General features: G+C 42.2%; 1 pseudogene across 1 annotated transcript; it reads right to left on the bottom strand.

Annotated features, from left to right (window-relative positions):
* Positions 1-9,274: 9,274 nt before the first annotated feature.
* Positions 9,275-11,864, bottom strand: LOC110773933 (uncharacterized; annotated as a pseudogene). Its single transcript, XR_015836647.1, has 2 exons — positions 11,568-11,864; positions 9,275-11,089 (listed from the first exon to the last, which is right to left on the bottom strand). The product of XR_015836647.1 is annotated as an uncharacterized LOC110773933 (transcript).
* Between the last annotated feature and the right edge of the window lie 40 nt (positions 11,865-11,904).

Below are 11,904 nucleotides of genomic sequence, written 5' to 3'. Positions count from 1 at the left end.
AAAGGTCCTGCGGCAAAACAAGAGGTCCTGCAGCAAACCAAAGGTCCTGCAGCAAAACAAGAGGTCCTGCAGCAAACCAAAGGTCCTGCAGCAAAACAAGGGTCCTGCAGCAAAATGAAAGCATAGTTTGCTAGAGTACGGCAGCAAAATGGTTATTGTTTCTGGGTTTGGAATGGCTAAAGCTTGAAGTGTTTTTGGGTGAGCACGCAGCAAGAATGGTTGCTGTTTCTAGGTTTGGAATGGCTGAAGCTTGAAGTGTTTTTGGGTGAGCACGCAGCAAGAATGGTTGCTGTTTCTGGGTTTGGAATGGCTGGAGCTTGGAGTACTTTGGGTGTTCCCCCCTCGGGTCCCCGTTTTCCTTTGCTTCCTTGCCCTTTTATACACCTTGTGAGTTTACTTCCCCACACGCATGCACTCCGGTATCAAGGTGGTCCGGCTTGCTCTCCGGCTTCAAGGTGGTCCGACCTGCTCTCTGGCTTCGAGGTGTTTGTTTCCTTCTTGTCGTTTTGCCTCCCAGCTGAGATGACATAACCTCTTTATTTTATGTAGGTGCCGGGTGGTTGGTTTTTGGGATAGAAGATAAGGTTTGGTTTAGTGTCGTATGGGAGAGGTGCTGCACATATGGGTAGGTGTTAGGGGAAGCGATCGGTCGTTTTAAAGCAGATTAGAAGAAGCTGGAAATCGAGACCAGCGACCGGTCATAAGGTGCAAGCGACCGGTCGCTGCAGCTGTGTTGTTTTGGAATTTCGATTCTGTGCAAAAGCGACCGGTCGCCCAGTCCTGGCGACCGGTCGCACAGAACGTGCTGGTGCTGGGCTTTTCTTTCTCTCTGCTTACCCATTTAGTGGGCTCAAGAAAATGGGCTTGGATTTTGGGGCTCCCAAGCAGCCCAAAACCTGCATTCTCTTAAACCTTTAATGGGCCTCATGGATCCTTGTAACCATCCACACCACAACCCGCTCAGCAAGCCCCAGGCACGTATGTGGCTTGGGCCCACTTAAGCTTGTTGCGTAATTTGACGCTAAAAGGGAGTTGCTTGGCATCGCGTGTTATTGCGTGCTTACACTTGGGCTATGTTATATTGCGGTGGCTTGGGCTTTACGTTAGATAATGCTTGACAGTGCAGCGGGCTTGGTAGGCTTGGGCTTGTGAAGCCTTGTAATTCTTACAAGTTTGCATGTGAAAGTGGTAAACCCGTACCACCACCTCCCCACGTGCCAAATTTTAGCCTTGCTTGGCATGGCATGTGTGCATCAGCTAGGCCATTTTTATAGCATGATAACGATTGGGCTTTAAAATATGCATGGGCCTGTCCTATGATTTTTTGGGCCTCAACACATGGTAATTTGCTGGCTTAGATTTGTGTGAGTGAGGGGTATTTTTGGCATGAAAAACTTGATTCTCTTTCACTCTTCTCCAATACTACATCCCTTTCAGTAATCAGATTCCTTCGATATCAGTAATGGGATTACTTATTTTATATGGGTCCCACCTTACTTTTCATTCTTGAAGTGTTAGTAAACAATGGAGTAATGTGGAATTGGAATCACTCACATTCCTTGCATTCCCATTCACCTTTAATAAACTTAGTTGTGTTCGACCTATTAAAAAAAAACAAACAAACCTTAGTTGTGTGTGTGGGAAACCCTTTTCCCTTTAATTTACACTATCACTAGTACCTAATAAAAAAAACATTGTTGCAAATGAATGAAAATTGAAAGACTCCAATAGGACCAAGGGCTCAACAAATAATTTTTTTTTAAAAAAAAGCATGCACGAGGCATAATAGGGGTGTGATCGAAATTGCAGGGGTCTGATCGAAATTGAACGCGTGGGAGCTGCATGCGGGGGTCTGATCGAAATTGCAGAAAGGACAAAAAAGTTCAGTTTTCTCTTAGAAGCCAAAATCAAAGTAAGTTCTAACTTTGTTGGTTTTTTACCGGAGCTGCTTAGTCTGTCAGAAGGAGACGAAACTTATCATGTGCAGTTAAGACCGGTATCACCTGCGATAAGGCCTACCCAAATAGGAAGAAATTCGTTGGCAAATGGTCGGAAGGAGCAGGTTCAGCCACCAAAAATGGGAAGTTTCTTCATTTCTGCTTCTTTGGGAGGTGGTCGGAATGCTTTGCCGACGAGGAATTTGCAGGATAAGGTGAACAGTAGTAGCTTTTCAGATCCTGGACCAGAAACACGTGGTGAAGGTGGGCAGAGAAGCAGAGGGAATAAGGAATGTAATCATGGTGTCTGTAACGTGCCAGACAACAATGGCGGGCCAAGGAGCAGAAGGAATGTGGAAGGCAATTTAGAGGTATGTAGCGAGCTTGCCAACAAGGGAGAACAGGCTGGAGGAAATGGCTTTTTCTCTTCTCAAGAATTAAAGAACGCAAGTGGATCTTTATTTAACTATAAAGATAAAGGGAATAGTTTTTTGCCCTTTAAGAGACAGAAGGATTATTTTAATGGAGGCTAGCAGGGCAATAGTTCTCTACCATCTGCGGACTTTGGAAGAGGTTTTCCTTTTGATGGGGCCTCGAAAGGCTCTGATTTTGAAGTGGGCCGAAGCCAAGGCGGTAAGCCCAGTCTCGGGGGTTCCGATATTTGCAATTTTCCCCTTGACTCTGGACCTGCAAAATTTCTCTTTAATAGGGACAACAGACTTCTTTCTTCGGAAACTATTTTTTTCTCAGATAGCAACAGGAAAGTTAGGTCATGCTCTCAACCTCAAATGGCCGACGCTGAGTCTGAATTTTCTCATTCAAATTTTTATTCTAAGTTTGGAAAACCTGAAGGATTGGGACCTGTTCATCAAAGAAAGGATGGTGTCGTTAGAGGGGGAGATGCCCAGAATTCGAAGGAGGTGGCAGAAGGGGAACCTTACGATTCTTTCGAGGGGTTATCTATTTCTTCAGAGGAGTTGCTGGAGGGAGATCTTAACTCTGAGGCAGAGGAAAGGGTCGATGTCATCGAATGCAATGACGGCTCCATTGCTGCTCTTCTTGAAGACCGGGGCGCGACAAACGGAACTGTTAGAGCAACCACTAATTGCTATCCAGTCTTGAACCCTGCTGGAGAAACTGATCTGGGGGAAAGGACCAAAGGTGGATTGGGGGCAAGTAATCCCAAGTCCAAGGATTTCAGCGTGGCTCCTTCTGTCCCTATCACAAATGAGTTGAGGCTTGCAGAGGAAGGAGATGGGGTCACCGCTAGTGACGTTAATTCCGAGCAGAGCCTGGTTCTAAAGCATTACAGAACGAAAAAGAAAAAAAAAAGGGCACGGGCAAAGGTCTCAGGCAAGTTAAAGGCAAACATGCTAGAGTCTTATCTTTATTGAACCTGTCTATTCTGCCTATCAGGAAGAACTTAGTCATAGAAGGTAAAACAAGATCGAGCAGTGATTTTGGCAAGAAGGGGGAGGGTTATTCTCTTGCTACAGGCTTGGTAGGGGACATTCCAGAGCAAACAGTAGTACAAAGGGCTGTTCAGTTTAATCAATGAAGATTATATCTTGGAATATAAGAGGTCTGGGAAGCAAAAGAAATAGGCTGGTCTTGAAGGAGCAATTGACTCGTCTGAGGCCGGATATTGTTATCTTGCAAGAAACTAAGAAACAAGAAATTGACAGGAGATTGGTGGCCAGTGTGTGGTGCTCTAGATTCAGGGATTGGGTTTATGTTCCTTCGACTGGCAGGTCTGGGGGTATCGTGATTATCTGGAATACGCAGTTCATCTCGGTTATTGATTCTGAAATCGCAGAGTTTTCGGTGTCCATCAAAATTAGAGGTATCTCGGGGGCGGATTGGTGGCTTTCTGGTATCTATGGTCCTTGCCGCCAAAGGGACAGAGGTCGTTTTTGGGTAGAGCTTGCTGCCCTTTATGGGTTGTGTGGTGAAAACTGGTGTATTGGAGGTGATTTTAATGTTGTCAGATTTGTCTCTGATAAGTCTAGTGGGGGTGGGGTGACTAGCAGTATGAGAACTTTCAATAACTTCATTAATGATACTAACCTGCGAGATCCCCGCCTCTTAAATGCTTCGTTTACCTGGTCTAACTGTAGAGAAAATGTGGTGTGTAGAAGACTTGATCGTTTTCTGTTCACCGGAGGATGGGAAGACTGTTTTCCTCATTTTAGACAGAAGGCTTTGGCCCGGGTTACTTCTGATCATTGTCCAATTGAACTGGATACCTCTAAGGTGACTTGGGGTCCGGGCCCTTTTCGCTTTGAAAACATGTGGTTGGAACATCCGGACTTAACAGGAACTTTAAGGAATGATGGGCTGAAGAGCATTTGCATGGATGGCCGGGTTATAATTTCATGAGGAGGTTGAAAGCCTTAAAGGGGAAAATGAGAGTCTGGAGTAAAGAGGTGTTTAGAGATGTGGTTGTTGCCAAGAAGTTGGCAGTAGCGCGAATTGCTGAAATTGACAGACTTGAAGGTATGCACGGGCTGGACAATGTCAAAATAAAGGAAAGGGCTGATCTTGTTCTCTTGATTGGTGATTTGGTCATTAAAGAAGAGATAAAATGGAGACAAAGGGGTAAAGTGGAGTGGGCTAGAGATGGTGACGGGAACACTAATTTTTTCCACCGCTTAGCCAATGGTAGGCGAAAGAGGAATCTCATCGAGAGGCTGGAGGTGGAGGGATTAGGGACGTTTGTTAATGAAGACGAGATTGAGGCTGAAATAATTTCTTTCTTCAAAACTCTTTATAGGAGTAATGAAGAGGCAGGTTGGGGTTTGGAGGGCCAGAATTGGAATCGCTTTAGTTCTGATGAGGCTGCAAGGCTTGAGAGACCTTTTGATGAAGAAGAGGTCAAAAGGGCTGTTTTCGATTGTGGGAGAGATAAATCTCCAGGGCCTGATGGTTTCTCCATGCTTCTCTTCCAATCTTGCTGGGATACTGTGAAAGTGGAGCTCCTAAAGACTCTGGAGGAATTCTACCACAATGGCATTATCAACGCGGTCACAAACGAAACGTTCATTTGCCTTATCCCCAAGAAAAAAGAGTCCGTGAAAGTGAGTGATTTTCGGCCTATTAGTCTTGTGACAAGCTTGTATAAGGTGATTTCTAAAGTTTTAGCCTCGAGATTGAGGGAGGTGATGGGGAGCACCATCTCCTCTTCCCAGGGAGCTTTTGTGAGAGATAGGCAGATTTTAGACGCTGCCTTGATTGCTAATGAGGTAGTGGAGGAGTGCAAGAGTCGTAAGAAAGTTGGCTTGGCTTTCAAAATCGACTTTGAAAAGGCCTATGATCATGTGGAGTGGCACTTTGTAGATGATGTTTTGCTTAGAAAAGGGTTTGGGGAAAGGTGGAGAAGTTGGATTAGAGGTTGTCTTGAATCGGCAAATTTTTCTATTATGATCAACGGCAGACCTAGAGGTAAGTTCAAGGCTTCTAGAGGATTGAGACAAGGAGACCCTCTTTCTCCTTTTCTTTTCATTTTGGTGATCGACGTTCTCAGCCGCATTCTTGAGAAAGCTCAGGACTTGGATGTGTTTCACGGTCTTGTTGTGGGCCATGATATGGTGGAGGTTTCTCACCTCCAGTTTGCCGACGACACGATGTTTTTTATCGGGGATAAGTTGGAGTATTGGCACAATCTTCTTGAGATATTAGACCTGTTCTGTTTCATTTCAGGTATGAGAATTAATAAGGAGAAATGTTCTTTAGTTGGCATTAATCATTCTGAAGAGGTAGTTTCTGGGTTGGCTGGGGATTGGGGCTGCGAGTTGGGAGTCTGGCCTACTTTGTACCTGGGTCTCCCCCTTGGTGGGAATCCCAGAGCTCTTTGTTTTTGGGACCCAGTTGTGGAGAGGGTGGAAAAAAGGCTGCAAAATTGGAAGAAGGCTTGCCTTTCCAAAGGTGGAAGGCTAACTTTGATTCAGGCCGTCTTAAGCAGTATTCCCATTTATTACATGTCTCTTTTCAAATTGCCTATTAGTATTGCGAAGAATGTTGAGAAGCTGATGAGAGACTTCTTGTGGGAGGGCATGGACGATGGGAAGACTTCTCATTTGGTTAAGTGGGAGATAGTTGGGAAATCAAAAAGCAACGGTGGCTTAGGGGTGGGGTCTTTAAAGTCTAGAAACAAGGTGTTGTGCGCCAAATGGCTGTGGCGGTTTCCCATTGAACCGGACTCTCTTTGGCACAAGGTGATTAGTAGCATTTACGGGGAGAGTGCTAACGGTTGGAACGCTTGTATTCCGTTGCGTAGTTCTTGTCGTAAACCGTGGAATAACATTTCGCGTGGCTATCCGGTGTTTCTTCTTGGCTGCGACCTTGTGGTGGGAAGCGGGGAAAAGGTGAGATTTTGGGAGGATGATTGGTGCAAGGGGGGAGTTGTCAAAGAGGTTTTTCCCAGACTTTTCAATTTGTCCAGCAAGCAGAATGCCAACATCTCTACTACTGTGAGTAACGGTGTGTTTCCTCACAGTTGGGACCTTGGGTTTAGAAGGAACCTCACGGTGGGGGAACTAGATGAGGTGACTAGGCTGTTGGTTATCCTTGATGATGTTAGACTTATCCCTTCCAGGATGGATTACAGAAGATGGAAGCTTGACTAGACCGGGCTGCTCTTCTGCCACTCCTTCTATTCTTTCATTCATGATAACGAGCCTGCGGAGAGTTTTCCTCCGTACAATCTGATTTGGAAAAGTAAAACCCCTCCTAAGGTCAAGGTTTTCGTTTGGCAAGCTGCCATTGGAAGAGTTAATACGTGCGATCTGATGCAGCGACATTGCCCCTTTACGTGTTTATCCCCCCATTGGTGTGTGCTTTGCAATTCTGCTGGGGAGTGTGTGGATCACCTGTTCATTCATTGCCCTTATTCTATTCAGATTTGGTGGTCACTGCTGAAGGAAGTTGGTGTTGTCTGGGTCACCCCTAAAGGTTGTTTCGAGTTATTTTCCTCCAATTTTGTTGCTCTGGGTAAAGGGAAAAAGGCTAAAGTCCTTTGGGGGTGCTTAGTTCAGGCTCTTTTTTGGAATTTATGGATTGAACGGAATAGAAGGATTTTCGAGGACTACAAGGGGGTGGGGGTGGACGAGCTTTGGGATAGAGTGAAGTTTTGGGCGGCTTTATGGGCTTCTGCCACCAATATCTTTAAGGATTTGTCTGCTTCCGCTATTTGTCGTGATTTGTGTGCGGCAGTGAAATGATGGCCTCCTAGTTCTCTTTTGCTCTAGTTCTGGTTGTTTGATTTTTCTTGGCTGTTTTTTTTCCTTTTAGGCGTGTTCTCTAGTGGGTGCTGTTGCTCCCTGCTTTTGCTTTGCTCTGTGGATTCCTTATCCACTTGTTCCTGTTCTGTGTTCTTGTTTCTATTTTGAATATATAAGTTTCTATTCAAAAAAAAAAAAAAAAAATTAGGGTTTGGTCAGCCTAACCTGCTCGAACGCAACTCAACCTCAGTTTGATGGATTGGGTTGAACTCCTCTCAAACCCAACCACTTTGTGACCTATCATAATTTTTGAACTTATACCCGATTTGCATTTGGTCTTTGAACTTAAAAAATAGTTGTTGTAGTACCTCAACTCCACTTTAGTTAGCATTGTTGGTCATGCATTACATTTTCTATACAATTTAGGGGCACAATGGTCATTTTAAGTTTAATTCCTACAGTTTTGGAGCAATGATCCTTGAATTTATAATCAATTTACATTTTGGTCCTCCAACTTGAATATCAGCTCCCATAGTGCTCAACTCCACTTTTTCTCGCCTCATTGGTCCAATCGTCATAATTTTCATACACAATCATTTTATGTAGTTTTTACTTCCCACTAGCTTCCCTACCATTGACAATTGTGAATATGATTCAATAATAAGCATCAACCGAGAGAACTAACCGAACGACAAGCCACCTTCCCCTTCTTTTTCCCAACCAAAACTAGTTTTCAGAACCGAAGGGGTATCTATATGGATAAAGTTTGACGACGGAGGAGAAGGGGGAGTGGTTGCTGTTGGAAATTTTATATTATTTAATAACATTTAATTTCTATAGTGGATGAAAAATAAGTGTTGTGTGCCTTAGTATTTGTTTTGCACTTGGTTATCCTTTAAAGTGCAGTTATAATTTATTAAAGATGGGATTCAAATGATCAAGTGGTCTTGTTTCCATAGAGTTGGGTCTGTAACTTTTCAAATGAAAAGCTACTTATGTTTCAACAAGAGGTGTAATGAGTTTTATATAAACCAAACACCCTCACCTACTTGAAATATAGAATGAAGAGAGTTCTTATCCGTGAAAAACAAAGAGCATCCCCAATACTCTATTGTTAAATTCTTCCTAGTTTTGTCTATATATAATTGGTTCGCCAGAGTCTTAAATTGAAATGCTTCAATTTAGGATTATCGATTGTTGAATCCTGGGAGATAGACCCCTATAGAACTACGAGCACAAGGGCATGGGCGAAATCTGTCTTTAGGACATTGGAATTCTTGAAAGCCTCAATTGCTAAAGTTGTCAATATTTTTACACATTTGTGTGTTGATTTACATTAATTTCATTTAAATTTGTTATATATTTGATGGTTACAATTTTGTTGAGAATTATTATAATCTAAATTCATATTTTAGATTGTTCCGCCAACAATTGCAGTGTTGGGTATTGAGACCTTCGTTTTTGTTATTCATTGGAGGCAGCGGGACCCACAGTACGAGAGGAAGTGAAATAGAACTGAGGCAAATATTCAAGTTGGAGGACTAAAATTAAAAAATGGCTCAACCATTTACTATGTGTAAGTTGGGTTATCTACTGGAAATAGCACTTAAGCCTCTTGAGATAAAATCTCGCACAACTTCGGTCGATCCTAAATCAGGCTTAGATATCATCCATCACTCAACAAGCCTGGACAAAAAAGTTCATAATTTGGCTTTATTGAAGGAGGTTGCTATCAACGCTTCAAAATAATCTTTACGCGTTTCTTAATGAAAAAGAAAATTTTAAAGGAGTGACGGTCCTCATGATGACTGTTTCGGACTACTTTGGAATGGTTATAATAATTTGCTTATTTAAAATATTAACTAAACAATTCTTCACTAATGTAGCTCAAGTAATTAAGAGTGTTTAGTCGTTCACATCTTGTGTTTGAATTTCCCTCCACAATGTTGCTAGTATAAAACTATAGACCAAAAAAGAAAGTACAGACCAAACTACAAGAAACGAAACTGTTTGCGGTTAATCACATTTTTATAAAAACATGAACCAAAATACTTTAATGTAGTTCTATTTACAAGTACATTGACAATAACTTGGTATAGTAAGTTCATACACTGTTAGTAACTCAACAAGGATAATATTATATTATTATATAGCACAATGTTATACAGAATAAAAATAATAATTATGGCATGGTAAATCCATTGCAGCTTTTAACAGAAAAATAAAACTATGCAGGCTAATCACTTGAGCTATATAGCTTGGTCTTCAAAATACATGAATTAAGTTGTCTATCAGCAAGCTCTCTATCGGATGAATACAATATGAAATATCTTAACAGATGTGCATTGAACATACAAAAGACATTAAAAATCAAACATAATGAAAACTCTTGAGAAAAGTGTAAACATTTGGATGTGGTTCGAAAGCTCATGGGAAAATCAGTACCTGTGAAAAGGATCCATTGGTGAGTCACTTCGCAAATTCTCTTAGGTTGCTCCAATTGTTGGGAATGATGTGGGTTATGCTAAGAAGTGGCAACTCTAGTCTGTGATACAATCATCATCAAACTATTTTCATTCACTAATATTGTTTGGTCATTAGAAGTTTTAGAATGCAATGACATAATTAGCAGTTCTTTCGGTCTCATGGGGAACTATTCTGGATGCAACATGCTTTTTGGACGCAAACCCCTCAAAGCTTTTAGGGTTTCCACATCACGCATCATCCCTTGTTCGATCATTTCCTCAACGAACCTCAAAGCTTCACCTATCCTTTTAGCTTGCAAATAGCCGTTGACCAAGGCTTTATAGCAAGAAGCAATATCAGGGGCAGGATCTTTTATCACCATTAAATCAATGACCTTCTTTGCCATATCCATTTTTCCATGAGAACAATAATCATCAATTAACATACTGCAAGTTAATGTGCTAAGCTCCATACCATATTTAACTCTGGCCTCAAGCATTTTATGAGCCTCTTCTGTCATCCATCCTTTGCAGAGCATCCAAAAGTATTCTCAAAGTAATCATATCAGGTAAGACTCCCTGACCTACCATTTCATCAAAAAACCTTGTGGCTTCATCCCATTGATCTTTAAGGCACATGCCATAAATTAGAGAGTTGTAAGTGACAATGTTAAGCCTCATACCTCTTTGGGACATTAGTTCTAACACGGAGAGCGCTTCCTCGGTCCGTCTCTGCTTGCAAAGAGCATCTATTACAGTGTTAAAGGTTACAACATCTGGTGCAATTCCTTCATCCAGCATTCTATTGCACAACCTTGTGGCTTCTTTCCATTGCGCAGAATGGCAGAGGCTATTAATTAAGGAGTTGTAGGTGACAAGATCAGGCTTTACACCTCTAAGGAGCATTTCTTCCACAAGGTTAAGTGACTCTGCCGTCTTCCCATCTTTGCATAAAGCATCCAACACGGCATTGAATATAACAATATTAGGCACGGCTCCACAATGAATCATGTTTCTAAACAGCCGCACAGCTTCTTCCCACTTACCAGACTTGCATGCAACAGAAATTAAAGAATTAAAAGTGACAACATCAGGGTTTATGCCTTTCTTATTCATTATTTCATACAGAGCAAGTGCTCGTGCCCAATGACCCATGTTGCATAATCCATAAATTAATGAAGTGTAACTGACGATATCCGGCGCAACACTTTTGTTGATCATATCTCGAAATAGGGTCAGAGCCTCATCTATTCGTCTTTCCTTGCATAAGCTGTCAATGATTGGATTATAGCATTGAGGGTGGGGCTTAAGCCTTCCATCTTCATACATGTGCTCGATTATCTCAAGCGCCATACATGTTTTCCCAGCTCTGCACAACCCGTTAATGATAGTAGCGTAAGTGATTTCACAGCATGCTAATCCTTTCTCTTCTATTTTCTGGAACAACTCCATTGCCTCAGAGAGCGACCTGTACTTGCAAATCCCATGAAGCAAAGTATTTAGAGTATAAGCATCGGGCTGAAGACCATATTTAAGGGTATTTGCTAGAACAGAGAAACCCAAATCCACCCGATTCATACGGCACAAGCAATTGATAACAACATTCAGTGTATCGACTTCAGGACGTAACCCAACACAACGAGCATCTGTTTATACATAGAAACAACAGCTGAACACTGATTCATCTTGGAAAGTGCTCCCAACAAATGAGTGATAGCCCGAATAGAGGGAAGGGGTTTCATTTGAATTAGGGAATTGAAGTAACCCACTGCTTCATCTAACCTAAGATTACTAGATTTACAACGCGTTTTTACCAAGTTCTTCAAATCAGTGGTTCCCTTAGAACCCATAACGCTAACAGTATGACAACGATTGACAGAAAAAAAAACAAAACTGGGTTCTGAAAATGACGAGCCCAAACAGAGAATAGAGAGAAGAAGGTTTACCCTTTCGGAGAAGCTTGAGCTAGCCCTGGAGCTATTTTGGCCATAATTTTCGTCATCATCGACCTACTCCAAGGCAGAGCAAGCAATTCACGAGCTGAGCTCTCTCGGAGATTTACATCGTTGAGCGAAGTGAGTAGTAAGTGAGAGGGTTTAGTTGCTTCAATTTTAGGGAAGAACGTTCATTTTCCGTTCATTCATTTTCGCCTGCTGTTCGTTTTTTTATTGGGCCAGAACTGTTGAGACAAGTGCAGCGGAAACAATTGTAAATACATGGGTTCGAGCCAAAAACTGTTGAGACACAAGATTTAAATCAATAGAGGATGACTTCAAGAGAACC

Source organism: Prunus avium, chromosome 1, assembly GCF_965620075.1.
Source record: "Prunus avium chromosome 1, drPruAviu1.hap1.1, whole genome shotgun sequence".
In the NCBI taxonomy this organism is placed as follows: Eukaryota; Viridiplantae; Streptophyta; class Magnoliopsida; order Rosales; family Rosaceae; genus Prunus; species Prunus avium.
Note: the sequence above shows the minus strand (reverse complement) of the source record. Positions and strands in the feature narration are given on the sequence as shown.